Consider the following 25969-nt stretch of genomic DNA (forward strand, 5'->3'; position numbering starts at 1 on the left):
TTTTCTTCTCGACCAGCACCGGATTGGCCAGCCACTCGGTATGCAGTACTTCCACGATGAAACTGGCAACCAGTAATTTTGTCACCTCTTCTCCAATGATTTTCCTCCTGTCTTCAGCGAACTGGCATAAGGGTTGCCTCACCGGCTTCGCATCCTTCCGGACATTCAAAGAGTGCTCAGCCAACTCCCTCGGAACACCCACCAAGTCATCGGTAGACCAGGCAAAGATGCTCCGATTCTCACGGAGGAAGCTGACGAGCGCGCTTTCCTATGCCTCACTCAGGCTGGCACCGATATGAACGGTACGCTCTGGGTATGTTGGGTCTAGCACAATGTTCTTTGTCTCCTTGGTTGGCTTGAATGCCGGTGTGCCCAAGTTGCCACTCATTGCATCTAAGCTCAACTGTGAGGACTGAGCCAGCGCAACTGCGGTTTGCATCCTTCTTTTTTCCTCTGCTATCACCAGCGATTCTACCAGGTTTGATCCGGCGGAAGCGGTTTCCAGCGATACCTTATAGTTTCCCACCACAGTTAAGGGTCCACGAGGTGCCGGCATTTTATGTTGAAATACGCCGTATGAGTTGAGGCCATGAACGCCGCCAGTGCTGGTCTCCCCAGCAGTGCATGGTAAGGACTGTCCAGATCCACCACCTCGAACAGAAGGTTTTCGACCCAGCAATTGTCACACCCTCCAAACGATACATCCACCCGAATTTTTCCCATGGGCGAACAGGACAAGCCCGGAACGATTCCATGGAACGTTGTGTGAGTTGGTTGCATCATGTTTTCTGTTATTCCCAGCGTACGCATCGTGTGTCGGTACATGATGTTTATGTTGCTCCCGTTGTCTATCAGCACCTTGCTGAACTTGACTCGAGTCGTTGGCCCATGCATGATTGGGTCCACAACTAGAGCGTAGCCACCCGGGTTTGGCATTATCTTTGGGTGATCCTTGAATGACCAAGTAATTTCCTGATCTGACCACAACATGTATTTCGGAACTGCCAGCATCATTGCGTTCACCTCCATGGAACGGCGATGCATGCTTTGCTTGTCTGTTGGCTCAGTAACGAACATAACACAGCACAAGTGCGGATCCTGATAAACGTTCTGGCCCAAAGGTGCCGGCGGTTGTGGTTGGCCATTGCCATTTCCCACCTGATGAACTTCTTGCTGCTGCTGCCGGTGACGTGGGCATTACCCTTCGGGTAACCGACATTGCCCTATCCTGTACAACCTAACTGGAGGCCCATGAAGGTACTCGATGGCAAGGCGGGCCACTTGGATGGTGCATCGGAAGATTCCTTGGCGGACAAGACAAGGAAGGAGCCGAACAAGGAAAGTCTAGAGCTAGAACTACTGTAAACCTAGTCGTACTCGGTTAGACCTCTTGAGACCTGGCCTCCTATATAAAGGCCAGGAGAGGGGCTGCCGAGGGACACGATCAATCATAGCAATCTTAGCCACTAGAAGTCTAAAGCTAGGTCGCCGTAGCACTTAGCCTCTCGACGAGAACTCAGCCGAAACCTTCGGTACCCCATTGTAACCCAATATCTTCATAATCAAGATCAGACAGTGTAACATCCCAAAAATTTCGAAACAAAGAAAATGAATTTCCCTTTCTCCAAATTTTGGAACCAACAAAAACTTTTATTAAATTAAGTTTGATGCATAGTACTCATGTTTAATTCTTGTTCTATAGCCATGATTGCTTGTGGAAGTATTTTGAAATGATCTTAAACCCTAAACCTCACCCCTCTTTTCACCATCCAAGTTAAAACAAAATAAAAAAGAATTTAAATAAGAAAAGGCATTTGTGCCTATGGATATTTTTGTAAAACTTTACCCTAGGCCTTTCTACTTTGTTTAGAGGTTTGGAAAACCTTCATAAACCTTACCTAGTACTTATCAAACCAAATCCAAGTTGAAACAAAAGAAAATAAAAATGCCATAGAGGCATATGAGAGTAAAAGGCAAATTTTTGAATTCAAGGATCTTGACCCTAAGACTTGTTGTGAATGGTTGGATCACTCCTCTATACCATTTCAACACTCCACAACATCAATTTGGTCAAGAAAACTCCAATTAAAAAATCAAATGCAACATATGCATAGAGGCAAATGTGGCACATAGCCATTTTACCCAAATCTTGTTCTATGCACTTATACCATAACCCATCTCTAAACCTAATCTCACCCTAAATGGACCTTCAACCATGCTCAAGTAAAGCAAGATGAACAAAAGAGGAAAATAAGAAACATTGGAATATCACCTCTTATGTGTTATGGCCATTTTTGCAAATCTTTGAGGTAGACCTTTTGGAATGGTTTCAATGGTTTGGAAATGTTCCTAAACTAATAAGAATCACTTTGGAGTCAAGAAAAATCAAATCAAATAGAGAGAAATGAAATGGTGACAAAATCCCATTTTCACTCACATACACTTTGGCCAACTTTTCAAATCTTCAACCAAGGCCACCATGGATTGTGCCATTGCTTGTGAAACACTTATATATCAAAAACAAACCCTTTGCATCAAAGAAACACAAATCAAGTCAAAGAAAAATTCAAATCTCACTCACATATGATAATGGTCACTTTGCCATTTTTTATCATCTTGCCCACTTTGCACCCCTGGTTTGGAAGTTTCTTAAACCAAACTTGGCCAACTCTCTCCACCTCATCCAAGACCATGTCAAGGTGAACATCTTTGGTGTTGACCATCAGGGTTGACTCTGCCTAGGTTGACCAGAATAGATGAGACAAGTGGAGACTTTGAAACAAAGAGAAGATTAGCCCCTTTTTGAAATCTCACAAACCAGCACCATTTTGACCACCACCACCACCATTCTACTCCTTTGAATATTCAAATCAACTTCACCAAAAAGAATTCCAAAATTCAACAAAATTTCTTATGTGGCCATTATGTCAAACACTTGGCAGGCATACTTTGGCTTTTGACATACATCCTATTAACCACTGGTTCTTAGCCTAAACCCCTTTCCAATGGTGATCATCAACCTCCTGTACCTCCTCTGCATCAAGCCAAGCCCTTTTGCACTGATTAAAGTGGTGGCATGATCAAAAACTTCACCATGCCGAGCTCAAGGACACCACCATGCCACCCTATCTCACCATCTCTCTCTGGTCCACTCAACCTTGCCAAACTAGCCTGTCTCACTCTACTGAGAATGCTAGACAAGATGCCAACTCCAAACCATGCACGACAAGCCCTGGCCGCGACGTGATCACCACGTCTGGGTGCGCCAGAGCGTGCACTGGCACGACTCTGGACGCGCCAGTACACCGCGTCGCCTGGTCGCGTCTGTCCTCCCCTCGCCTTCTCCCTTTGCACGCACGACCGCCACTGCACCAGCTACACCGTAGATAACCTCGCTAGCTCGCGGAAGCAACGTCGCCGTTGCCATGATCAAAGGATTCTCCGCCAGTACTGCGGCACTCATTTGCACGCGCCCGATCCATCCTGTCACCCTTTGGCAGTGCTAGCTAGACATTGAGCATCGCCTAGCCGTCGCCTACCTCGCGCACCACCTCACCTGCCCCTTCACGCCCTCGAACGCCGTCGCCACCGATGACCTTGCTCGCACCCCTCGACCTCACCTCAATACTATATATAGAGCCACTTCCGCGCCTCCTTCTCCACACCAATCTTGCTCCTCTCCCTCCACTCGATCTCCTCGCACCCTCTCCGCTCCGCATTAGTGACCACCACCGCCCAATCGCACGCCGGAGACCCGCAAGCCGCCGCAGATCAATCCATCGATTTAGGCCACCTCAAGCTCCGCCGTCGGTACCAGTGCACTCCCCGTCCTCGACAACCTCCTCCTGCCTCATCGCCGACCCTTGCCGGAGCCCCAGCTCGCTGCCGACCCCCTACCTCCGCCGTGACACCAACCCCATCTCGTCGACGACGACGACGAAGCGCCACCGTCCGATCTCCATCTAATCCTACGGCTCCAGTTCGCAGGTACCGTTTCGGTGTTAATGAGAGACTGACGCCTGGGACCCACTGTCAGTTGGCCCGTAGCGCTAGTTGGGCTGGCCTGCTTCTCTCTCGTTTTGGCCCATTCCCTTTCCCGCCTAAAGCCCAGAATTCAAATTCGTTTATTTCTCTTGTGGTTTAAATTCAATACTGGTCCCTTGCTATAATTTGAATAGTTTCAAATCTACAAACCCAAATTGAGTGATTCAAATTGTTCTAGAATCCTTATGAAAGGATCTAACTAATCCCACTGGTTTGAACCCTAGAACTTTTGTAGAATTTGAATAGAAAAAATAACAAGTCAATCAATTTGAATTTTGAAGTGAATCCAATTGCTATAATTCACATTTCAACCCCTCTAATTTATTATGCAAAAATATCACATGGCTTCTGTACATGATCATGGGCTAGAAGCAAAATATTGGCTATGTAGTCAATACTAGTCCATTTAAACTATTTCAAATTTTAGGATTTCAAATCTATGAGGTGTAGCACCTCATTTAAATCACTTTCCCAAGTGTTATGAAGTAATGTGATGACCCATATTGCATGGTCTCATACTTGCTCACTTGTGGAACTTAAATCAAAGTAATATGTAAATCACATGAGATGATGAATCTCATTTAAATCACTTTTCTCAAATGATAAGTGTGAAGTCTTGACCTTGGTCAACATGTGATCATACATGGTTATTTGAGAAGATTAAATCTTGAGAAGATTCAATGAGAGGAAATTATTTCTCCAAAGAACTAAATAGAAACCCTAATTCACATTTCAATGAGAGGAAATTATTTTCCTAATACTAAGTAAGGAAACCCTAGCCTAATTGTTGATAAATGTTAAGTAGTGATGCTAGATCATTTGTGTGAGCCATTAAGGTTAATTAAGTCTACTTAAGTGTTGTTTGGTGATTGTATCCTCGTATTCGTTTATAGACCCTAGTACCGGAGAATATCAAGAGGAAGAGGTCTTCTACCAAGAGGAAGAAGAAGAAACCTTTGATCACCTCACCAATCAAGGCAAGCTATTACCAATGCAAGATAGATTAGTGAAAAGCTCTACAAGAGCAAGGCACCATTACTTTTTACTTTATGATCCTATCCCAAGTTTTTACTTTACAAGCTTTATTGGATTTTATTTATCAAAGTTACTTTTTGATTTATGATTCCCTTGGTTTAGTTATGGAGTAGTACAAGAGTGATGTCTACGGGTGCTTCTATTCTTGTAGACAGTGTTGGGCCTCCAAGAGCAGAGGTTTGTAGAACAGCAGCAAGTTTTCCTTAAGTGGATCACCCAAGGTTTATCGATCTCAGGGAGGAAGAGGTCAAAGATATCCCTCTCATGCAACCCTGCAACCACAAAGCAAGAAGTCTCTTGTGTCCCCAACACACCTAATAGGTGCACTAGTTCGGCGAAGAGATAGTGAAATACAGGTGGTATGAATAGGTATGAGCAGTAGCAACAGCGCCAGAAAAGTGCTTTGCTGTCCAGGACTGGCGTGTGGTTGATGGTGGTAATATTGCGGACAGTACAGATGCAGTAGAACAGTAAACAAGCAGCGATAGCAGTATTTAGGAACAAGGCCTAGGGATCATACTTTCACTAGTGGACACTCTCAACATTGATCACATAACAGAATAAATAAATAGATGCTAGACTCTACACTCTCTTGTTGGATGATGAACACCACTAACTGTGTAGGATTACACGAACCCTCAATGCCGGAGTTAACAAGCTCCACAATATTCGATATTCATGTTTAAATAACCTTAGAGTGCATGACAGATCAACACAACCAAACCAAGTACTAACATAGCATGCACACTGTCACCTTCACACTACGAAAGGAGGCATAGATCACATCAATACTATCATAGCAATAGTTAACTTCATAATCTACAAGAGATCACAATCATAGCCTACGCCAAGTACTACACGATGCACACACTGTCACCATTACACCGTGCAGGAGGAATAAACTACTTTAATAACATCACTAGAGTAGCACACAGATATATTGTGATACAAAACACATTGCAATCATAAAGGGATATAAATAAGCACTTCACTATGCCATTCATAACAGTGAATAAGTATTCTGTGAAATATAGCCTAAGAGACCCACACGGTGCACACACTGTCACCTTTACACACGTGGGACAAGGAGTCTCCGGAGATCACATAAGTAAAATCCACTTGACTAGCATAATGACATCTAGATTACAAGCATCATCATATGAATCTCAATCATGTAAGGCAGCTCATGAGATTATTGTATTGAAGTACATAGGGAGAGAGATGAACCACATAGCTACCGGTACAGCCCTTAGCCTCGATGGAGAACTACTCCCTCCTCATGGGAGACAGCAGCGTTGATGAAGATGGCGGTGGTGTCGATGGAGAAGCCTTCCAGGGGCACTTCCCCGTCCCGGCGGCGTGCCGGAACAGAGACTCCTGTCCCCCAGATCTTGGCTTCGCGATGGCGGCGGCTCTGGATGGTTTCTCGTACCGTGGCTTTTTTCGTATCGAAGACTTAGGTCAGGGGCTTCTTATAGGCGAAGAGGCGGCGTCAGAAGGGGTCTGGGGCCACCAGACACTAGGGCGGCGCGGCCAAGGCCTGGGCCGCGCCAGCCACATGTGTGGGCCCCCTGTGGCCCCTCTCTGGCGGCTCTCGGGTGTTCTGGAAGCTTCATGCAATCCTAAGACTCTGGGCGTTGATTTCGTCCAATTCCGAGAATATTTCCTTACTAGGATTTCTGAAACCAAAAATAGCAGAAAACAGGAACTTGCACTTCGGCATCTCGTCAATAGGTTAGTTCCGGAAAACGCATAAATATGACATAAAGTATGCATAAAACATGTAGATATCATCAATAATGTGGCATGGAACATAAGAAATTATCGATACGTCGGAGACGTATCAGCATCCCCAAGCTTAGTTTCTGCTCGTCCCGAGCAGGTAAACGATAACAAAGATAATTTCTGGAGTGACATGCCATCATAACCTTGATCATACTATTGTAAACACATGTAATGAATGCAGCGATCAAAGCAATGGTAAATGACATGAGTAAACAAATGAATCATATAGCAAAGACTTTTCATGAATAGTACTTCAAGACAAGCATCAATAAGTCTTGCATAAGAGTTAACTCATAAAGCAATAATTCAAATTAATGGCATTGAAGCAACACAAAGGAAGATTAAGTTTCAGCGGTTGCTTTCAACTTGTAACATGTATATCTCATGGATAATTGTCAATGCAAAGTAATATAACAAGTGCAATATGCAAGTATGTAGGAATCAATGCACAGTTCACACAAGTGTTTGCTTCTTGAGATGGAGAAAAATAGGTGAACTGACTCAACATAAAAGTAAAAGAAAGGCCCTTCGCAGAGGGAAGCATTGATTGCTATATTTGTGCTAGAGCTTTGGTTTTGAAAACATATAGAGAGCATAAAGGTAAAATTTTGAGAGGTGTTTGTTATTGTCAACAAATGGTAGTGGGCACTCTAACCCCCTTGCCAGACAAACCTTCAAAGAGCGGCTCCCATTTTATTTTTATTTTTGGGTGGCACTCCTTCCAACCTTTCTTTCACAAACCATGGCTAACCGAATCCTCGGGTGCCTGCCAACAATCTCATACCATGAAGGAGTGCCTTTTATTTTAGTTTTATTATGATGACACTCCTCCCCACCTTTGCTTTCTCAAGCCATGGCTAACCGAATCCTTCGGGTGCCGTCCAATCAATCACATACCATGGAGGAGTGTCTATTTTTGTTAATTAATTTGGGACTGGGAATCCCATTGCCAGCTCTTTTTGCAAAATTATTGGATAAGCGGATGAAGCCACTAGTCCATTGGTGAAAGTTGCCCAACAAGATTGAAAGATAAACACCACATACTTCCTCATGAGCTATAAAACATTGACACAAATCAGAGGTAATAAATTTTGAATTGTTTAAAGGTAGCACTCAAGCAATTTACTTTGGAAAGGCGGAGAAATACCATGTAGTAGGTAGGTATGGTGGACACAAATGGCATAGTGGTTGGCTCGAGGATTTGGATGCATGAGAAGTATTCCCTCTCGATACAAGGCTTAGGCTAGCAAGGTTATTTGAAACAAACACAAGGATGAACCGGTGCAGCAAAACTCACATAAAAGACATATTGTAAACATTATAAGACTCTACACCGTCTTCCTTGTTGTTCAAACACTTTACTAGAAATTATCTAGACCTTAGAGAGACCAATTATGCAAACCAAATTTTAGCAAGCTCTATGTATTTCTTAATTAATAGGTGCAAAGTGTATGATGCAAGAGCTTAAACATGAGCACAACAATTGCCAGGTATCAAATTATTCAAGACATCATACCAATTACTACATGTAGCATTTTCCGTTTCCAACCATATAACAATTAACGAAGCAGTTTCAACCTTCGCCATGAAAATTAAAAGCTAAGAACACATGTGTTCATATGAACCAGCGGAGCGTGTCTCTCTCCCACACAAGCATGATTTTATTCAAACCAAACAAAATGAAAACAAAATCACACAGACGCTCCAAGTAAAGTACATAAGATGTGACCGAATAAAAATATAGTTTCAAGAGAAGGAACCTGATAATTTGTCGATGAAGAAGGGGATGCCTTGGGCATCCCCAAGCTTAGATGCTTGAGTATTCTTGAAATATGCAGGGATGAACCACAGGGGCATCCCCAAGCTTAGAGCTTTCACTCTTCTTGATCATATTGTATCATCCTCCTCTTTTGACCCTTGAAAACTTCCTCCACACCAAACTCGAAACAAACTCATTAGAGGGTTAGTGCATAATCAAAAATTCACATGTTCAGAGGTGACACAATCATTCTTAACACTTCTGGACATTGCTCAAAGCTACTGGAAGTCGATGGAACAAAGAAATCCATCCAACAAAGCAAAAGAGGCAATGCGAAATAAAAGGCAGAATCTGTCAAAACAGAACAGTCTTTAAAGACGAATTTCTAAGAGGCACCAGACTTGCTCAAATGAAAATGCTCAAATTTAATGAAAGTTGCGTACATATCTGAGGATCACTCACATAAATTGGCATAATTTTCTGAGTTACCTACAGAGAATTAGACCCAGATTCGTGACAGCAAGAAATCTGTTTCTGCGCAGTAATCCAAATCTAGTATGAACCTTACTATCAAAGACTTTACTTGGCACAACAATGCAACAAAACTAAGATAAGGAGAGGTTGCTACAGTAGTAACAACTTCCAAGACACAAATATAAAACAAAGTTGCTGTAGTAAAATAAACAGATGGGTTATCTCCCAATAAGTTCTTTCTTTATAGCCATTAAGATGGGCTCAGCAGTTTTAATGATGCACTCGCAAGAAATAGTATTTGAAGCAAAAGAGGGCATCAAGAAGCAAATTCAAAACACATTTAAGTCTAACATGCTTCCTATGAAAAGGAATATTGTAAATAAACAAGTTCATGAAGCATAATGCAACAAGCATAGAAAGATAGAACAAGTGTAGCTTCAAAAATTTCAGCACATAGAGAGGTGTTTTAGTAACATGAAAATTTCTACAACCATATTTTCCTCTCTCATAATAATATCCAGTAGCATCATGAGCAAACTCAACAATATAACTATCACATAAAGCATTCTTATCATGAGTCTCATGCATAAAATTATTACTCTCCACATAAGCATAATCAATTTTATTAGTAATAGCGGGAGCAAATTCAACAAAGTAGCTATCATTATTATTCTCATCATCAAATATAGGAGGCATATTGTATTCATAATCAAATTTATCCTCCATAACAGGTGGTACCAGAAGACTACTATCATTATAATCATCATAAATAGGAGGCATATCATAATCAACATAAACTTTCTCCTCAATACCCGGAGGGCTAAAGAGATCATTTTCATCAAAACCGACCTCCCCAAGCTTAGAATTTTCCATAGCATTAGCAACAATAGTGTTCAAAGCATTCATACTAATATGTTCCATGGGTTTTTTAATTTTTGGATCAAACCATCCATGTCTTAAATCAGGAAATAGAATAAGAAGCTCATTGTTGTCCATTATGCCTTACTAGTGTAAACAAGAAACAAAAAGATGCAATTGCAGGATCTAAAGGAAATAGCTTCGAGCACACACACAATGGCGCCAGAAAAGTACTTAGTTACCTGGAACCGGAGTATGAGTGCCTTTTACCTTTCCTCCCCGGCAACGGCGCCAGAAAAGTGCTTGATGTCTACGGGTGCTTCTATTCTTGTAGACAGTGTTGGGCCTCCAAGAGCAGAGGTTTGTAGAACAGCAGCAAGTTTCCCTTAAGTGGATCACCCAAGGTTTATCGATCTCAGGGAGGAAGAGGTCAAAGATATCCCTCTCATGCAACCCTGCAACCACAAAGAAAGAAGTCTCTTGTGTCCCCAACACACCTAATAGGTGCACTAGTTCGGCGAAGAGATAGTGAAATACAGGTGGTATGAATAGGTATGAGCAGTAGCAACAGCGCCAGAAAAGTGCTTTGCTGTCCAGGACTGGCGTGTGGTTGATGGTGGTAATATTGCGGACAGTACAGATGTAGTAGAACAGTAAACAAGCAGCGATAGCAGTATTTAGGAACAAGGCCTAGGGATCATACTTTCACTAGTGGACACTCTCAACATTGATCACATAACAGAATAAATAAATAGATGCTAGACTCTACACTCTCTTGTTGGATGATGAACACCACTAACTGTGTAGGATTACACGAACCCTCAATGCCGGAGTTAACAAGCTCCACAATATTAGATATTCATGTTTAAATAACCTTAGAGTGCATGACAGATCAACACAACCAAACCAAGTACTAACATAGCATGCACACTGTCACCTTCACGCTACGAAAGGAGGCATAGATCACATCAATACTATCATAGCAATAGTTAACTTCATAATCTACAAGAGATCACAATCATAGCCTACGCCAAGTACTACACGATGCACACACTGTCACCATTACACCGTGCAGGAGGAATAAACTACTTTAATAACATCACTAGAGTAGCACACAGATATATTGTGATACAAAACACATTGCAATCATAAAGGGATGTAAATAAGCACTTCACTATGCCATTCATAACAGTGAATAAGTATTCTGTGAAATATAGCCTAAGAGACCCACACGGTGCACACACTGTCACCTTTACACACGTGGGACAAGGAGTCTCCGGAGATCACATAAGTAAAATCCACTTGACTAGCATAATGACATCTAGATTACAAGCATCATTATATGAATCTCAATCATGTAAGGCAGCTCATGAGATTATTGTATTGAAGTACATTGGGAGAGAGATGAACCACATAGCTACCGGTACAACCCTTAGCCTCGATGGAGAACTACTCCCTCCTCATGGGAGACAGCAGCGTTGATGAAGATGGCGGTGGTGTCGATGGAGAAGCCTTCCGGGGGCACTTCCCCGTCCCGGCGGCGTGCCGAAACAGAGACTCATGTCCCCCAGATCTTGGCTTCGCGATGGCGGCGGCTCTGGATGGTTTCTCGTACCGTGGCTTTTTTCGTATCGAAGACTTAGGTCAGGGGCTTCTTATAGGCGAAGAGGCGGCGTCAGAAGGGGTCTGGGGCCACCAGACACTAGGGCGGCGCGGCCAAGGCCTGGGCCGCGCCAGCCACATGTGTGGGCCCCCTGTGGCCCCTCTCTGGCGGCTCTCGGGTGTTCTGGAAGCTTCATGCAATCCTAAGACTCTGGGCGTTGATTTCGTCCAATTCCGAGAATATTTCCTTACTAGGATTTCTGAAACCAAAAACAGCAGAAAACAGGAACTGGCACTTCGGCATCTCGTCAATAGGTTAGTTCCGGAAAACGCATAAATATGACATAAAGTATGCATAAAACATGTAGATATCATCAATAATGTGGCATGGAACATAAGAAATTATCGATACGTCGGAGACGTATCAAAGAGCTTCACACTTAGCCTAGAAAGCTATAAGCTACTTAGCACGTCTCATAACTAGTTGCTAGTGCTAAACCTTAAAAGTGACTACTCTAGTTGGGAGCTTGTGAAATGAAATGACTTTGAAAACCTTGGAATGATGAGTCATTCTATTGAGAGATTTTGAAGGTGAATATGACTTGTGAATGACTTGGTGAATTTTACCAAAACTGATGGTTGGGTTCGGATGCGATACCATTCCAATTCTTAAGTACCCCCACAATACCTGAATCTGGGTAAGGCTTGACTGGAAACTTATGTATTTTAGTATGGGTTCCCTCTGAACAAGCGTCATAGGGGTTATGCTGAGGCTGCCTCCATTGAAAGTGAAATGACGTGAAATGAGGTGAATGTACTACCCAAGCCCTGTGCAGTTCCCGGGTTGACGGTTTGTTTTCACCGGGAGGCCAAGCTCATGGGGAGAGGTGCCTATACTAGGGTATGTAAATGAAAGGTTAGGATTGGTAGTTCGCGTACTGCGTACGATAAATCAGGGCCAGTTACCCCTGACGAACTATTGCAATTATGATGTCACAAGTGTACAACCTCTGCAGAGTTTAACCTATTCGAATAGCCGCGTCCGCGCTCATGGACAGTTGGAAAGGCCATACTGTTCTGTCATCAGAACTTTTCTAAAAACATGAATGGTGACTTGTGACTTGAATTGAAAGGTGACTTTGACTTTGAATCACAACTGAGTTGTGGGAATGACACTAATGTTCCCAATTGAGTTAGGCAAATGAAGAGGTTTTGATTATTAAAGTACTTATGAAATAAAACTGGCTTTATGCAAATGAAACTAGAGCATAGAACCCCCTTACTATAGTTGATAGTATTTTTACCTTAGTATTAGTATGCGAGTACTTTAAAGTACTCATGGCTATGTCCCTGGCTATTCAAATGGCCAGACTATGAAGAGGAGTATCAGAACCCGGAAGAAGGACAGCAGGACGTCTACGATAACTAGGATCACTCCTGACGTCAACAGTTTCCTGTGGAATAAATGGACTACTACTACGCTACTTCGCTTCCGCTATGTGTTATGTAACTGGTCAATAGAACTTCTATTATTGTAATGAGACTGGATCATGTGATCCTTTATTTGTAAGATGATTATGGTATGTAATGAATGATGTGTTGTGATATCAATCTATTATGTCTCGCAAAAACAATATTCCTGGGATTGCGAGGAATGGTATAATAGGCATCTGGACTTAAAAATCCGGGTGTTGACAAGTTGGTATCAGAGCCATTGTTGACCTTAGGAGACCTAGTTAGAATGGACGTCTGAAAAACTTAGTTTCAAAACAAATGAAGTGATTATTTATGAAAACTTATTCTCACTCTTATCCTTGAGATCTTCTTCAAAATAAGAAAGTTATGCTCTATTCTTCTTATACTACTACATAAAATTTTGACACACTACCCACTTCTCTGACTTACTCATCATAATTCTTCACAGATGGAGTACACCTGCAAGTCCTATCTGCTTGGCCACGGAGGAAACCTCATGTTCGAGAAGGATTTGAAGCAACTAGTTGAGTATTTAGGACGCCCGTATCCCGAGTTCTTCGGAATACCCCTCAACAATCCATCAGGAAGACAACCTCGGTGGGAAGTTACTGCAGATCTGAGAGGAAAGCTTGGAGCCCCAGTATGGGAAACCATCTGGTTTTCTGTAACGGGAAACACTTGGAAGGAAGGACTAGTCAGAGCTATGCAAGAAGCAATTACCCGTCTGTGCGGACAGAATGTGAACAAGCTCAAGAATACCCGCTTCATCTACTACCCAAGACATGACCCCATGGGAAGACCAATAACCATGCCCCCGCACCCGGAGATGAACCACTATGTTGCCTACCTCGACTTCATGTTGTACAAGACCCGCAAGGAGTTGGACAACGCCCTCGCCTTTCGCCAAGCACATTACCCGTGAAGACGAAGAATCCCCCCTAAAGAGTAGTATCATTAAAAGCACTATCGTAGGTGATGCAGATGCTGCAGATGATGATGGCAGACCGAGAAGTCAAAAGAGCTGAACGCCAAGCCAATATTGCCGCACTGCAACAGATAGCTCAGAACAATCAAGGCCATGGAAACCACGATCACCCTGGATCAAAGCTGAAGAATTTTCAGAACACCAACCCTCCAATGTTCAACAAGAGTGAAGAACCCCTAGATGCTGATGACTGGCCCCAAACCATGGAGAACAACCTCGAAGTTGCGGGAGTTGAAGCCGCAGAAAAAGTACTGTTCGCCACCCACTACCTGTCAGGACCTCCCAGAGCCTGGTGGACAAGTGCCCGTGCAATGAATGCGGGACAGATGATGACCTGGGAAGACTTCAAGCTGAAGTTTATTAAGTACCATGTGCCCCAAGGACTGATCAAGAAGATGAGAGACGAGTTCCGCGAACTCAAACAAGGAAGGATGTCCGTGGTGGAATACCGCGACAGGTTTCTCACTCTGTCAAGGTACGCCCCGGATGAGACCGACACCAATGAGAAGAGAAAGGAAAGATTTCTGAATGGACTGCATGATGAAATGCAAACGGTGTTAGTGAACATTCCGTTCGCTGACTTGGAAGCCCTCTTGGACTCAGCCATACAGATGGAAGGAAAGCTGCATCAGGCAAATGAGAACCGCAAGCGCAGGATGATGAACCAGAGTGGACCCCACCATACCCAGAAGTACCGCAACAACTCCTCTGGAGGATTCACCCCAAGACACAACAAGCCAACTGCTCAGAGTTATCGCCCCAACTACACCAACAACAACGGAGGACCCCCGAAGCCCGGAGGCAACAACAATAACAGCCACCACAACAACAACCACCACAACAGCAACAACAACAATGGGAACAACAGCCACACCAACACTGCCCCAAGGACTGGGAGCAATGCTACCCCCATCACCCCCACGGACAAGGCAACCATCACCTGCTATGAATGTGGCACTGTAGGCCACTACTCAAATGAATGCCCCAAGAAACTCGCCAAGACTGCCCCCAATACTGCTGCACCTGCCCAGCAACAACACCGCTTCGTAGGTAGAAGGAACCAGAATAACCACAACGGCCGTCTCTACCACATGAATGCTACCGAAGCCCAGGAAGCACCTCAGGCCATGCCAAGTATGTTTTTCCTGTTAATCAAATTGCTCAATCTCTCTTAGGAACCTAACTTTTCTTAAAATCTCGGGACGAGATTTGTTTAAGGGGGAAGGGTTTGTAACATCCCAAAAATTTCAAAACAAAGAAAATGAATTTCCCTTTCTCCAAATTTTGGAACCAACAAAAACTTTTCTTAAATTAAGTTTGATGCATAGTACTCATGTTTAATTCTTGTGCTATTGCCATGATTGCTTGTGGAAGTATTTTGAAATGATCTTAAACCCTAAACCTCACCCCTCTTTTCACCATCCAAGTTAAAACAAAATAAAAAGAATTTAAATAAGAAAAAGGCATTTGTGCCTATGGCTATTTTTGTAAAACTTTACCCTAGGCCTTTCTACTTTGTTTAGAGGTTTGGAAAACCTTCATAAACCTTACCTAGTACTTATCAAACCAAATCCAAGTTGAAACAAAAGAAAATAAAAAGAAAATAAAAATGCCATAGAGGCATATGAGAGTAAAAGGCAAATTTGTGAATTCGAGGATCTTGACCCTAAGACTTGTTGTGAATGGTTGGATCACTCCTATATACCATTTCAACACTCCACAACATCAATTGGGTCAAGAAAACTCCAATTAAAAAATCAAATGCAACATATGCATAGAGGCATATGTGGCACATAGCCATTTTACCAAAATCTTGTTCTATGCACTTATACCTTACCCAAATGGTGTGAAACCATCTCTAAACCTAATCTCACCCTAAATGGACCCTCAAACATGCTCAAGTAAAGCAAGATGAACAAAAGAGGAAAATAAGAAACATTGGAATATCACCTCTTATGTGTTATGGCCATTTTTGCAAATCTTTGAGCTAGACCTTTTGGAATGGTTTCAATGGTTTGGATATGTTGCTAAACTAATAAGAATCACTTTGGAGTCAACAAAAATCAAATCAAATAGAGAGAAATGAAATGGTGAGAAAATCCCATTTTCACTCACATACACTTTGGCCAACTTTTCAAATCTTCAACCAAGGCCACCATGGCTTGTGCCATTGCTTGTGAAACACTTATATATAAAAAACAAACCCTTTTGCATCAAAGAAACACAAATCAAATCAAAGGAAAATTCAAATCTCACTCACATATGATAATGGTCACTTTGCCATTTTTTATCATCTTGCCCACTTTGCACCCCTGGTTTGGAAGTTTCTTAAACCAAACTTGGCCAACTCTCTCCACCTCATCCAAGAACATGTCAAGGTGAACATCTTTGGTGTTGACCATCAGGGTTGACTCTGCCTAGGTTGACCAGAATAGATGAGACAAGTGGAGACTTTGAAACAAAGAGAAGATTAGCCCCTTTTTGAATTCTCACAAACCAGCACCATTTTGACCACCACCACCACCTTTCTACTCCTTTGAATATTCAAATCAACTTCACCAAAAAGAATTCCAAAATTCAACAAAATTTCTCATGCGGCCATTATGTCAAACACTTGGCAGGCATACTTTGGCTTTTGACATACATCCTATTAACCACTGATTCTTAGCCTAAACCCCTTTCCAATGGTGATCATCAACCTCCTGTACCTCCTCTGCATCAAGCCAAGCCCTTTTGCACTGATTAAAGTGGTGGCATGATCAAAAACTTCACCATGCCGAGCTCAAGGACACCACCATGCCACCCTATCTCACCATCTCTCTCTGGTCCACTCAACCTTGCCAAACTAGCCTCTCTCACTCTACTGAGCATGCTAGACAAGATCCCAACTCCAAACCATGCACGACAAGCCCTGGCCGCGACGTGATCACCACGTCTGGGCGCGCCAGAGCGTGCACTAGCACGACTCTGGACGCGTCAGTACACCACGTCGCCTGGTCGCGTCTGTCCTCCCCTCGCCTTCTCCCTTTGCACGCACGACCGCCACTGCACCAGCTACACCGTAGACAACCTCGCTAGCTCGCGGAAGCAACATCGCCGTCACCATGATCAAAGGATTTCCCGCCAGTACTGCGGCACTCATTTGCATGCGCCCGATCCATCCTGTCACCCTTTGGCAGCGCTAGGTAGACGTTGAGCATCGCCTAGCCGTCGCCTACCTTGCACACCACCTCACCTGCCCCTTCACGCCGTCGAACGCCGTCACCACCGATGACCTTGCTCGCACCCCTCGGCCTCACCTCAATGCTATTTATAGAGCCACTCCCGCGCCTCCTTCTCCACACCAATCTTGCTCCTCTCCCTCCACTCGATCTCCTCGCACCCTCTCCGTTCCGCATTAGTGACCACCGCTGCCCAATCGCACGCCGGAGACCCGCAAGCCTCCGCAGATCAATCCATCGATTTAGGCCACCTCAAGCTACGCCGTCGGTACTAGTGCACTCCCCGTCCTCGACAACCTCATCCTGCCTCATCGCCGACCCTTGTCGTTGCCTAATCGACGGAACCCCGGAGGAGGGATCCTCACGAAGGGGAGAAGAAGTAGGGGCCATTGGGCAGAGTGCACACGGGACGGTGGTACGCGATTTACCCAGCTTCGGAACACCTGCATGATGACAGGGCCTACTGCTGCTTGTCTGGAATTATCTGGGCGCTTTCGCGATGTTACAATGAGTTGAGGTTCTGCCTCTAGGGCTCCCGGGATCCGGCTTATAAAGGCGCACGGATCTAGGGTTTACATGGAGAGTCCTACCCGGATACAGGTTTCCTAACTACGGTACAATATCTTGCCGTGTACGCCAAGGATCCGCCCTTCCATCTATGTCGTACCGGATCCGGGTCCCTTAATGGGCCTCCGTGGATCCGGGTTCCTCCTTAATGTCGGTTGGATCCGGCTCCCTGCTCCTGGGCCGGACATCTTCCGTCAGGATCAACAGCAACTGGGCCGCCCGATGGGCCACATGCCTCATCACCATCTGTGGGCCACCCGGGCTTGCCGGATCTAGGCACTGTCGACGGTACACCCATGAAGTATACCCACAACAGTAGCACCCAGAGTTCTCCGAGTTTCACCTGCTGTTTCCACCTTGCTAGTCCATCATGATCTCCGGCAAATGTTGGTAACGCGGAGAAACTTGAAGAACTCCAACTTCACATTTTCTTCCTTTCCCAACTTTTAGTCGGAAAATGCTCCCATCCTGCGGGACTTCATCCATCGACGTTCCGAAAAACGTTTCCGGGTTACTCCCTGCTCGCGAATGAAAGCCAACTTATCCTCACGCAATTACCCGGAATCTTAAAAGACTCAAACGGTCCCGCCAATTCTGGCGCCATTTTCGCGCGATTTGTGCGGTAACTTATCTCTAGCCATTTTTACCGTTTAGGGTTTAGGACACGTGTCACGCATCCAACGGTGCGACGCTTGCGTTCCGACCACAGGATGCGGAACACGAATCTCGTCCCGCCGGCCTATAAATATCCGCCGTCGACGCCTTAACCCTCATTCACCCCCCTCTTCACCTCTCAGCCAAGCGCCGCCGCGAGCTCCCTCTCCGCCGTGCCGGAATCTCACCGGAACATCGCCGGAGTTGCTTCGCCGCCACGTCGTGTTCATCCCGTTCTTAACATCAGCGAGCCACCGCGCGGAAACCTCATCGCCGGCGACTCCGACCGCCGCAAACGCCATTACGGTGAGTTCTCAAACTTTGCTCTCGCGCCGTAGTTGGTAGGGATGAACTCGGGGAAGACGATGCTGGATCTGACTAAAGAACATTTTCCGCCATTCGTCTTTTCTTCAGATGTCTTCAACGACTCCGCCTCCAGCCTCTGAACCGATCATGGCCACCCCAATCTCCTCCGCCCCTCCACCTTTCGTTCCAGTTAAGCTGGGTCCTTCAAAGGATTCCGGCAAGGAAACCGAAGGGACTTCCGCTAACCCGGAGAAGGCCTCCGGGGAGGATCAGGCGGAGCACAAGGCGGAAGAGACCGCCGCCAAAAAATCAAAGGCTCGTCAGCGAGATGCTGAAGCCAAGGGAAAGTGGTGGCCATGCACCACCACCAAGACGGAGCTGACGAATCTCGAGGCGGAGGGCTTCCTGCAACCCGAAAGCTGGAGGTCAGTTCCTAATGCCTTAGCCCCAGCTCCGGAGGATAACGAAATGGTGCTGACGAAGGCACTGGTGGAGCGGGGTTTTTCATTTCCGCCTTCGGACTTCTTCCTGGAGATCCTGAAGGTTTACGGGCTCCAACCCCACAACATTTCTCCAAACAGCGTGCTTGCGATCAGCAATCACGTCACCCTGTGCGAGGGCCATCTCCGGGTAACTCCCGAGCTTTCTCTGTTTCAATACTACTTCACCGTCAAGAAGGAGAGGATCCGAAACTCCACCGAGCTGGCAACATGCGGATCCATCACCTTCATGATCCGCCCGGGCCGCGTCTACCCCCACACTGACCGCCATGAATCCGCGCGGTACTGGTCCGGAGGCTTCTTCTATTTGAAGGATGTTTCTGACCCGGCGAGCACAAGGAAGCTGCCGCCGTTCAAGAACTGCCCTGCCACCGAGCTTCCGACATGGACGCACTGCCCCCACCTCTCCGAGTCGCCCCAGCTCACTCGCGCCGTCAGGCGGATCTGCAAGCTCACGGAGGAGGGGCTGTCAGGGAAGGACTTGACCCTTTCCTGGTTCACCAAGCGGATCCAGCCGCTCCAACACGGGGACCGACTGATGTTCCAGTACTCAGGGTGCGACGACCCAATGTGCGCCACAAAATACAACTTATCCGCCGACGCCATCGACAAGAGGATCCGGCTCCTCATCAAGGTTCCGCGTGAACTTCACGTTCACGTGTGCAACAAAGACATTCACATAAATGGTTCCGGAACCACGGTACGTCGTCTCGACTATTTAATCCATCGGTTTTCTTCGTATTTGAACTTTTTTGTCTAAGTGTTTAACACTGCATTATCTTGAGGCGCTCGAAGAAAGTGAACTCGGAACTCTTCTCCAGGTTCCTTCCACCGGCAACATGGATCCGGAAGCTGCATCAGAGGCGGAAGTCCACGAGGCCCCGCGCCCTCCTAAGAGGAAGAGGCCTGCTCCTTCCAGCCCCGCCGCCAAACGCGCCCGCGAAGTGCCTAGCACCGCGGCAACTCGGAAAGCGGAGGCGGAAAAGAAACGCCTCAAGCTGATTAACACCAGCAACAAGGGGCAGCCCGCCATCCAGAACTTCTTCAAACCTTCCGGGTAAGTGTCTGTCTCCGAGATCCAAGTTCTAGCTCCACGAGCAATTCCTCACTTTGTTATGCTTTTTTCTTTTTACTAAAGCTCCGGAAGCCAGCCCCCCAAGGCTCCAAAGGTCTTGAAGAAGAAGGTCAAGCCATCTCCGGCTTCAGTTCCTGTTACTCCAGAGGTGGAAATCCCACCCAAAGCTTCATCTGCTTCCAAGCCGGATCCCAAGGATATCATCGACCTTGAAGACCTTCCGGAATATCCCGCCGACCATGGTGATTCCGCCAAGGGTGCCTCCTCGTCTGCTCCTCCACAAGATCAAGCAGATGCGACTTTCGCGGAGCCCACAGAGGAAGAATATGAGGAGAAAGTGAAGCTCGTTCAAGCCTCCAACGCGATCCGGGTGGACCCCCGACCGACTCAATCTCTTCAAAAGCTTACCCTCGCAGAGCGCCACGCGGAAGTTTCCGCCATGCTGAACAAAGTCTGGGGGAAGTCGGATGAAGAGATGCAAGAACTCACCGACCTGGAGAACGATCTGAAAGAGTTTTTCGCCAAGCACAAAGAAGTGCGGCAGGTAATACTAGCCCCCAAGCATTGGGTCAGACATTTCCGAGTAACATGTGTTAGCCGATGCTTTTTCAAGATGTACCTTAGGCGGAAATTTAAAATTTTTATTCCTTCAAGAATTTGAATTCCTCGCCAGCCCCCCAGATTTTAAATATCCGGCTAACTCCTCTCTGCTTCTCAGACGACGCGGAAATTGCACGAAGATCTCCGTGTTCATGTATTGGAGCAGATCACGGAGATCGAAGGGCTGCGTCAGAACGCGGAAAACAACCAGAAGGCTATCCAGCTTCTTGAGACCCGCCTCCGTGGTACGAGATCCGAGTTTTGATTTCGTATACTGATATAACTGTTCATGATGGTTGATATGTGCAATTTTCCGCCTTCAGAAGAAACTGCCAAGCACTCCTCGTTTGATGAGCTATCCGCCAAGGTCAAGGTGCTTGAGGCGGAGAACGAATCCCTCAAAACCTTCATCCAAGAATCCTCCAATAAGGAGACTGAGGCGAGGAAGGAGCTCTCCGAGAAGCATGCCCGCGACCTGGCGGAGCTGAATGAAAAACTGGAGAAGAGCCAGGGTCGCGTGATTTCCTTGGTAGCCAAGAACAAAGTTCTAGAAGCGGAGGCGGAGGCCATCGACAAACTTATCTTCCGTAAGCTTTTTTCCGTGTCGTTGCTCCGACTACCTTATATGCTTTCTTTCTAACGGAACTGGACCTCCTTCTTCCACAGCGAGCCTTGGCTTCGAGTGGTCAAAAGAGTCGAACCTGAAGAGGACGGAGGCATACGATGAAGCGCGGATTTCCATTGACGCTTTATTTGAAGCCTGTCGCGGAATCGCCAAGACTCTGTCTCTGAAGAAGGCCAAAACTACAATCATCGATACGATGACCAATCTTATGGAACAAGTGCCGGATTTCATCAAGGAGTGGCAAAAATCTTCCGCACGCGGAGTCGCCTCCCTGGTCTTGGCCACCTGCAAGGCTCACTTCCCCTCGCTCAACTTTGCGAATGTTGCACGCGGAGCCCCAGAGGGTTCCGACATGGGTGCCATCCTTGCGGAAACCCAAGGCTATGAGTAGTTGTTTGTCAGGTGAGTGAATCACTCGTTCTGGTATAACAAATACGATCTGCCCAAGGGATTTTCCGATGCAGAGGAGGAAGAGGGTGAGCCGGAGTATTATGGGGAAGGCTCCGGGTCAAGCGTCGAGCATTCTGGAGAAGGCTCTAGTGATGATTCCGAAGCCGGATCCGGTGACAGCGACGACGACGGCTCCGCCTACCAGGAATCTAAAGAAGAGGACTCCGAGTAGAGTTCCTGTTTAGACAATGAAACAAGTTGCATCATTTTGGCCCCAGAGTGGGTTTGTAATAAGACTTTAAATTCTTAAGTAGCTAGGAAACGAAACGACTATGCATGGGGCGGAAACACTTATCCTGCTATCCGTTAATATTATGCGCATGTTTCGTTTTATGTCGGAAAGCAAGTGCTGATTTTACTGTTTTCCGGCTTGCCCGCTTGACCTTCCGCGAGCCGGAGGACCTTAGCCGGAAACACTCGCCAGCGGCGACGAAGCCCAATGGCAATCCGTCAATAACCGCGGAAACAAGCCCCCAAGCATAGGTGCCAGAAATCGCTACTAGGAATCCACGAGTTCGCAACAGATAACAATTTAATCAGAAAACTTAAGCTTACGTCCTAAAGGACGATTTTTGAAAATCACAACTTTTATACACGCCTAGGCGGAAAAATCCAGCTCTGCGGTTTTAGTCGGAAAACATACATGATCTAAAAATGAACAAGTAAAGGAGGTAAAAGACTCAGAGAGTGAACCATAAGCTTTATTTCATTGATCATGTATAACTATTACAGAGTTTGTAACTCGGAAAAAATACGCTAAGTGTAGAAAGGACGTAGCTGTGCGATGTTCCAAGGGCCATCTGTCTCGTCGTAGATGTCATCCGGATCCTCACGCTTGCGTTTCCGGTGCCAATTAGCAGGTCTATCCTTCAGCTCGCGGAAATCAACAAGGTAGTATGACCCGTTATGAAGCACTTTGCTAACGACGAAGGGTCCTTCCCATGGAGACTGCAGCTAATGGTCTTTCACCTGTCGAAGGCGGAGGACCAGGTCACCTGCCATGAAGGAGCGATTCCGAACTCGACGACTGTGATAGTGTCGGAGCTTCTGCTGGTAGATGGCGGAGCGCTGGTCAGCTAGGTTCCGAGCTTCCTCGATCAGGTCAACAGATAGCTGTCTGGCCTCGTCAGCTGTTTCTTCATTGTAGGCGGAAACTCGCGGTGAATCGTGGATGATGTCGGAGGGAAGCATGGCTTCGGATCCGTATACCAGGAAAAATGGTGTAAACCCTGTTGATCTGTTAGGGGTAGTTCGTAGACTCCACAAAACAGCTTCCAATTCGTCAGCCCAAGCTCCAGCTGCTCGTCGCAGCGGTTCTTCAAGGCGCGGCTTAATTCCTGATAATATTAGGCCGTTAGCCCTTTCAACCTGACCATTTGATTGTGGATGAGCCACAGATGCGAGGTCCAGTCGAATCCCTACTGTCTCACAGTAATCCTTCAATTCTCCGTGTGCGAAGTTTGTGCCATTGTCTGTGATTATGCTGTGTGGGATGCCGAATCGCATCACGAGGCTGCAGACAAATTTTAGTGCCGTAGCACCGTCGGCTTTTCTCACTGGCTTTGCCTCGATCCACTTGCTGAACTTGTCAACAGCGACCAGAAGGTATTCAAAACCGCCAGGAGATGATCTTTTTAACTTACCAACCATATCGAGCCCCCAGACCGCAAACGGCGAGGTGATAGGTATGGTCTTCAGCTCTTGGGCTGGACCGTTTGGTTGAGTAGCGTAGTACTGACAACCTCGGCAGGTCTTGACTATCTTGTCAGCATCTTCTTTAGCTGTGAGCCAGTAAAAACCTAGCCGAAAAGCTTTTGCAACGAGTGACCTGGGGGCGGCATGATGCCCGCAGTCCCCTGCATGGATCTCTCTGAGGATTTCAATGCCATCTTGATTGGAGACGCATTTGAGAAATACCCCTGTTGCACTTCGTTTGTAGAGCTGTCCATCAACAATTGTGTAGGATCTTGCTCGTCTGATGATCTGTCGCGCGAGGACCTCGTCCTCTGGCAACTTCCGATCAGTGAGGTAGTCCAGGAAAGGCTGTGTCCAAGCCGGAATGATAGCCATCACTTCCCTAGCCAGAGATACTGCCACATCTGGGTTTTCCGGGTTAGCGCCCTTCACCGAGGGTATCCGGAGATGCTCCAGGAAAATTCCAGGCGGAATTGGCTTCCTGCCGGATCCGAGCTTGGATAGCATATCTGCCGCTGTGTTATCATCTCGCCTGACGTACTTGACTTCGTATCCGAGGAAATGTTTTGCGATCTCGTCAACTTCGTCTCTGTAGGCCGCCATGACGGAGTTTCTGGCGTTCCACGTTCCAGCTACTTGCTGTGCCACCAGGTCTGAATCTCCGCAACATATAATGTGCTTGATCCCTATTTCCTTGGCGATGCGCAATCCATGTAGTAGAGCCTCGTATTCTGCCATATTGTTTGTAGCTTTGAAGTGTATCTGCAGAACGTACTGCAGTTCTTCTCCGGTAGGGGACTTCAGGGTGACTCCGGCTCCTGAACCTTGATGCTGCTTGGATCCATCGAAGTGCATGACCCATGTCTCAGGTTCCGGCTCCAGGTTCGTATCCGGAGCTTCTGTCCAATCTGCGACGAAATCTGCCAAGACCTGGGATTTCACCGCGGTCCTGGCTTTGTAGTTGATGTCGAAGGCGGATAACTCAATGCCCCATTTTGCTGTGCGTCCTGTTGCGTCAGCGTTGTTGAGAATCGTTGACAGCGGAGCCTTGCTCACGACTGTTACTGGATGCTCCTGGAAGTAGTGTCTCAGCTTCCTGCTGCCCAGGAATACTCCGTAGGCTAACTTCTGAAAGTGAGGGTAGCGTTGTTTGGACTCCGTAAGGACTTCGCTAATGTAGTAGACTGGCCTTTGGACTCCATACTCGTGACCTTCTTCCTGTCGCTCCACCACGATGACGAGGCTGATGACCCTGTTGGTGGCTGCCAGGTAAAGGAGCATAGGCTCTGACTCTCCTGGGGCTGCTAGGATAGGTGGGGAGGTGAGTATGTCCTTCAACCCTTGAAGAGCTGCATCTGCTGCCTCGTCCCAGACAAACTTATCTGTTTTCTTCAATAGCTTGTACAGGGGAAGTGCCTTCTCGCCAAGACGGCTAACAAACCTGCTGATTGCTGCGACACAACCAGTGAGCCGTTGCACGTCTTTGAGACAAGTTGGCCTTTTTATGCACAAAATTGCCTTGATTTTTTCCGGGTTAACTTCAATGCCCCTGTTAGAGACAATGAAGCCAAGGAGTTTTCCAGCTGGTACGCCAAAGACGCACTTCAGCGGATTCAACATCATCTTGTACCGACGGAGATTCTCAAAGGTTTCTGTGATATCGCTGATCAAGTCGGATCCTTTCCGGGTCATGACCGCGATGTCGTCGGCGTAAGCGTGTACGTTCCGGCCTATTTGGTCCTTCAAGCACCGCTGCATCGTACGTTGGTAGGTGGCACCTGCGTTTTTCAAGCCAAAAGGCATAGTAACATAGCAGTAAGTGCCAAATGGGGTAATGAATGAGGTCGCCTTTTGGTGAGACTCTTTCATCCGGATCTGGTGATACCCGGAATACGCATCAAGAAAACACAGAAGTTCCGCCCCTGCCGTCGAATCAATGACTTGGTCAATGTGCGGCAGGGGAAACGGATCTTTCGAGCAATGTTTGTTCAAGCCAGAGTAATCGATGCACATTCTTAGTATTTCGGTGTTCTTTTTGGGTACAAGGATGGGATTTGCGATCCAATCAGTGTGGATAACCTCTATTACAAAACCTGCCTCTAGTAACTTTGCTAACTCCATTCCTATGGCGCGGCGCTTCTTGTCTCCAAAGCGTCGCATAGCTTGCTTCACCGGTTTAGCCCCCGGGTTTATGTTGAGGTAGTGCTCGGCGAGTTCCCTTGGTACTCCAGACATGTCAGAAGGCTGCCATGCAAAGA

Source organism: Lolium perenne, chromosome 6 (genome assembly GCF_019359855.2).
Source record: "Lolium perenne isolate Kyuss_39 chromosome 6, Kyuss_2.0, whole genome shotgun sequence".
Classification (NCBI taxonomy): Eukaryota; Viridiplantae; Streptophyta; class Magnoliopsida; order Poales; family Poaceae; genus Lolium; species Lolium perenne.